Source organism: Lycium ferocissimum, chromosome 6 (genome assembly GCF_029784015.1).
Source record: "Lycium ferocissimum isolate CSIRO_LF1 chromosome 6, AGI_CSIRO_Lferr_CH_V1, whole genome shotgun sequence".
NCBI classification, from domain to species: domain Eukaryota; kingdom Viridiplantae; phylum Streptophyta; class Magnoliopsida; order Solanales; family Solanaceae; genus Lycium; species Lycium ferocissimum.
In genome coordinates, this window is record NC_081347.1 from 52,869,070 (window position 1) to 52,875,179 (window position 6,110).

Sequence of the window (6,110 nt, forward strand, 5' to 3'; positions counted from 1 at the left end):
AAAACAGAACATAGGAGTTTGCTTCTACTTACTTTGGTAATGACGTCTAGACGGTCACATCCTTCAACCTCTTTAATTTCTTCCTTAATTTTCAGTGTTGAATCCTTGAGAGATTTCTAACACCATGCAATCAACTTTATCTGTTCCAGTGTTGAATATCTGCAAAGCTAAGGGGGATCTCCTCGAGCTGGAAACACCCTTTTATAACAAGAATTTCAAGCAGGGGAAAAGATGCCTCCGAGGCATCCCAACTTGAGATACCTAAGTTCACCAGTTTCAAGACCTTAAGTTTATCAAATGTGATATCTCTGAGGCACCACTCTTCCGACTCAAGTCTCGAATCCTTTAATTGGAGATACTCCAGACATGGTAGTCCTGCAATTAACGAAGCCACGCTTACTATATGAGAACCATAAAGTACCAGCTTCCTTAGATTTGAAGGCAAGTGTAACTCGGATAAAATAATATTGCTACCACGAAAGCAAAGTTTAAGTGATTGAAGCTGGGTAAGGCTCTCCAAATTGAAACTGGAGGTACAACTCTGCGCGGAATAAATTCATAGCTAAAAATCTCTGTAGAATAAAATTCATCGCTAAAAGCACTAATCTCAAGTTCTTGAAGACTAGGACATTTCTGTGATAACACATTTATGCAATCAACATCATCAATTGGAAATTCAACTTTCCTTAATATCTTCAAATTTTCCACCATAGATGATTCGTCAAAGATCCTCTGCTTATTGTTTTCCAAATCAAAAGAAGCATAACACTCAATATACCTTAACTTTTCCATTTGCCAAAAAATTGCTGGCAACAATACACGACCACTTCCTTTCACTACAAAAGTTTCTAGATGGCGCAGATGTGATTCTGGATGGAAATCGAAATCAATTGTGGAAACTGCGAGGTACTTAAGGTGAATTAGTGGATTCAATGTAGTTGACGACAAACGATCCACTCTATTGGAACTCAAATCCAAGACTTTAAGAAGCCTCAATTTACTAATCTGAGGGAAGGGATTCCAAAATAAACCATTGGTTATTATCAGTGACCTCAAATGTTGATGGAAGGATTTCCGTGGTTTAGATTTCAACCTCAAGTTCGCATCGTTGAAAATAGACTGAGCTTTACTGAAACTAAAGCTCAGTCTATTTTCCATCCAATCAGAAGGTTGAAATTGGCTTCGATGCCCCTTCACCGCCAGCATAAACTTTTCTTCTCTGCTCCTCTCCAAGCAAAAGTGAAGCACGACATCATGAACATGGCAGTATTTGACTTTACCGTTGTATCTTCTCCTTGAAACCATAACCATGTTACTGCTAATGAGATCCAGCAAGCAACCTTCAGCTGCCTCTTCCAATCTTCCAGATTCAATGTTCAGCACGAAGCCTTCGGCAATCCATAAACTTATCAATTTAGACACTGGAATTCTTGCATCCTCCTGGAACATCCCCATGTAAAGAAGGCAAGGCTTTAAATAATCGGGTAAGTTTTCATAACTTAACTGCATAGTTGAAAGACTATAATCTTCAGACTCACCAAGATAGGAAAGCATAGAATTTTTAACTTCATGCCACCAAGAGGCTTCCATTTTCTTCCTTTTGATAATTCCAGCAACCAAGATAATTACCAGAGGGAGTCCTTTGCATTTTTCTGCAATTGCCAGACTCACATTGTATAGTTCAGGCGCGGGACACTCCTTTTGGAATACTTTTCTCCACAACAATTCACAACTTTCTTTTGGTGGGAGGAATGGAAGGAAAAAAAGGTCGGTATTCTGCTTGATTTGCGTACCCACTTTCTCAAGTCGGGTTATTACGACTATTCTACTTCTGTTTTCACCATTTGGGAAAGATAATATTAAATCTTCCCATGCCTTAACATCCCACATATCATCCAAGACAATCAGATATCTCCTGCCCATTAACCTTTTTCTCAACATATCAGCAAGTTCATCATCCGGATCCTTATCTACATCGTCCTCGGAACGGCAAACTTGTCTGTAGATCTTTTTTAATAGCTCTATCCTATTATACGTCTGGGAAATGTAACACCATGCTAGACGATCAAAGTGAGAAGCAATTATGACATTATTATACACCTTTCTAGCAATAGTTGTTTTCCCCTGTCCCCCCATCCCTACAATTGGGATGACATCTAGCTCATTTGTACCTCGAATCAGATATTCAATTATTTTTTCTGCTTCATGTTCAAAACCAACTATCTCCTCATCATTCACAAGATTGCGATGTTGAATTGGCAAACCTTTAGATGGCTCTACCACATAGCAGGGCTTAAGAGAAAGATTCTCAGACCACATCTTGGTCACCTCCGCTCTAATATGCTTTATCTCTTTTAAGATTCTAGGAAGTGGGCAAAAAATATGCCAAAGAGCATTATATTCAACAAGAATAGAGTACAATAGCAACTTCAGCTTCATATGCCAAATTTATAGTATGCCTATGAAGATCTTTAAGAATTTCATGTTCATGGTGCACCTCTCTGAAAATAGACGATAGAGATGACAGCTCCTTCTCTAAAATGGATATAGGAGATGACAGCTCTTTCTCGAATATACCAATATGAGGTTTCTTCATGAAATCTAAACCTGCTTCAGATTTCAGCATCTCACTAAATTTCCTTAAAAGGGAATCCAGAAAACTCAATCCACCAACCGTGGGAAACTGAGATGCAGTGAATTTTAAGGATTTGTTGTACGTCTTCACTTGTGCCTTTAGATCTTTAGTTTTCTCCAATATCTGTATTGAGCAAACATTTATTTAGCTAGTGCCATCGCTGTTTATTGAGCTAGGAAGAAGTTTTTGAATTACATATATGACATCACCCACTATAGCTCCAACATTTTCCAAGACCTCATTCAATGTTTTACCATTAATAACACAATTTGACACATCAACAAGAAAAATCAACAAGAACTCTATTGCCACATCAATATTTTGAGCAGAGACATAATTAGGAAAGTTGTCATGCTTTTTGTCTCTGAGATACACCAGCAGACTGTGGAGATGATGTGAAAATCCTTTTGGCAATATCTTGTCCTTGAACGTTCTTGCTTGAGTAAATTTTGAAGCCTTTAGTTCACCAAGGAAAATCTTCTTCATTTCCAGCTCCACTAGCACAATCAAGCATAATAGATACGGAGGTTTATACAAGAGATCATCTTCATCGTCATCCTCATCTATATCATCGTCGTCTTCAACCTCATAAACATAAATACCAAGACAAAACTATCCTACATTGTCAGCCATGAGCTGAATTCGGGTCTCCAGACCTTCCAGCTTCTCATGGTTAACGTAACCATTTATCTCTGAGACATATAAGTATCTCAAAAATCTCATTTTCTTTTGAACAATTTTCAGTTGCTTTGAAAACCGGTTCGACTTAAGGATATGTTCATTCGTCAAAGAAGGGTCAGTCCTAACCATTTCCGAGCGCATGAGTATATCATTTAGATTCTTGCTGAGGCAATCCATATCTTCCGATAAATTGGAATCATTCAACTCATACCCGTACCTTAAACAGGTGTTTCCTTCAATGAATTCCTACAACTGTGTTAATAGCCTTTCCACATTATGGTTAGTTTCACATACATCTGGAATTCCACCAAAAAACTGAGTGAAGAATTTCCACAATCAATTTGGCTCTCTTTGTGATTTTGACTAAGGATTCAGGCGAAGGAATATGATGGTACTTCATAAAGGTTCTCCAAAATCTTAGATGCATTTCAAGATTCTCAATTTCATCAAATTTGACGCTATTCAGATCACCTCGACTCTTGATCCTTCTTAGGTTTTCTAACATATCCTCTATGTCATTATGATCCATCTTCTGTAGATAAAGTAAAATATTCCTGCAAGTTCACCAAATTCTTGGAAAATTAGTTTCATTAATTAAGAGCAACATTTTATTCATGTCTTTCAATATCTACTGTTAGAAGCTATAATGCTTGTGAAAGATTATACACCTCGTACCATTTTGGTTACGTGAAATTTCACAAACTTCCCTTGAGGTTTTGACTAGTAATACATAACTCTCTCGTGGTTTCAAATATGGCATAAATAAATAAAACACAAGCTAACAAAGGTGTTTTGGTGCTAATAGTGTTTCATTAATATACCCCAAAACCATCTCTGTAAGTAATTGTTCAAAATTTTCTAGTTTCGGAAGGCGCCACATGAAACGGGCTTAAATTTAGGATTAAATTATAAAGTCCAACGTATGAACTTTTAGTTGATCAATCATTATTCGACTAGTAAAAATGAGAGAATGGTTAGTTTGACATGTATCAAATTAAAAAGAAAAATAACTTTCACAACAAAAGCAATTAAAAGTAATTGTTATCAAGGTAAAAAATGAATTAATGTAATTGTTCTAGCAATTTAAGAACTTGACTTACAGATATCAAGTGAAACCAACTTACGTCTAACAATCAATGTGCCTGCGTGTATTTGTCTTCTTTCGCCCGTTTTATATCTTAAATTTCTGATCCAATCCTAAAAAGGAGTAAAAGAGATGATAATTACAATTACAATTAAAAGCAGGTTAATTCCATCAAGGAAATTAAAAAGACATCTGGGGTTAAAAAAAGAAAAAGAAATATATACTGTGTTTGCTTCATAAATTTGAAAAGAGATTCCACAAACAAAGTTTAAATTCTTTTTTTCTTTTTGTTGCAAAAACTGTTTTTCAACCAAACCAAGAAAGAAAAACTTTCCTTTTCTTTATTTGAAAAACCACTCAAAGTAGACTGTTCTTTCTTGGTTTTTGGCCGAAAAACTAATTTTGCAAAAAATTGAAAAGGATTTGGTAAAACTTAACATCACATAACAAGGAAGAAGGTTTGAAGGAGAGTAAGATCAATATAAGGTTAATGGATGAATACTTTTCTAAATACCTTAGAAAATATGAAACCAAATAATGGTTCAACCAAATGGAATTTACCACAATTTGCTGTCTAGTAAAGAAAGATGACTGAGGAGATCAAACAATAATTCGAGTCGTTAATGGCACAACAAGATAGATTAACATTGCATTAATGCAATAAACTAACTAATTGGTGCCAGTTAGTTTGGCTGTATTAATGAAATTTAAAAAAATAATGGAAAGGCTTTTGAAATGTAAGGTTTAAAGAGTGTTTATATATTTGTGTAATGATCAGAAATCAATCTCGCCAAAGTTAAATTATTTATAATTAAAAAGAAAAAGAAGATAATCTTTTTGAAATAGAGGAGTAATATTTTTTGTACAAATAGTTAAGTAAACATTTTTTTTTTATCCGGATGGAGTATCAATTAGTGGGAGGTAAAAACAATTATTGCTTTAAGTGGAAAACGACAAGAACTTTGTCGGTGGCCTTATTCAAATCCTGGCCGGTTCTTTTCACCTATTTATGGTGTAGCCGCTTTTGGTCCCAAATTTTTGGGGTTGTTCTTTTCAATAAATGTTGATCACCTTTCTACGGGGACGTCCTAATGTTGTAGATTTTAAGAATTTCAAAAAGGTATTTATGTCATGATTTCCGGTTTAATTATTTTATTTAAGCTAATATATGCCTTGATGTTTTATTTTTATTTATTTATAATAAAATCTCAACAAGAAAAGTACACATAAGAGGGGTCAAGTTTTACCTTATTAATCTGGCAAGATAAGCCATGGAAAGTGTAACAACTCGTACCATTAAACAAAACTATGTTCATGATTGAGGACTTAGAAACCAAGGTAGTGTTGGGATTGAAAATTTGCTGCAGATTGTTAAATGGACGTTTTACGTCATTTGTACGGCCCGTACTTTATAGACGTACCTCACAAGGGAAAATTCGTGGTTTCTGGTATTTGGCATTCCAGGTACGGCCATATTGTACCGGCTGTAAATTAAAGTACAAGCCGTACATGGTACCCGTACCTCACCGGAGAAAAATCGAGGTTACTGGAAATTGCCATTCCAGGTATGGCCACAATGTACGGGCCGTACATTCATGTACAGTATATAGTGCCCGAACTTTTCCCGTCTCAGCAGATAGTATAAATACGGGACTTCAATTTCTTTTTTTATTTTCATATTCTCAAGCCCTGGGACGAAGTGTTTCTCCT

General features: G+C 35.6%; 1 pseudogene; it reads right to left on the reverse strand.

Annotated features, from left to right (window-relative positions):
* LOC132059807 (putative late blight resistance protein homolog R1B-17) overlaps window positions 1-4,895 on the reverse strand; it is a 31,239-nt pseudogene extending 26,344 nt beyond the window's left edge.
* Window positions 4,896-6,110: the final 1,215 nt, after the last annotated feature.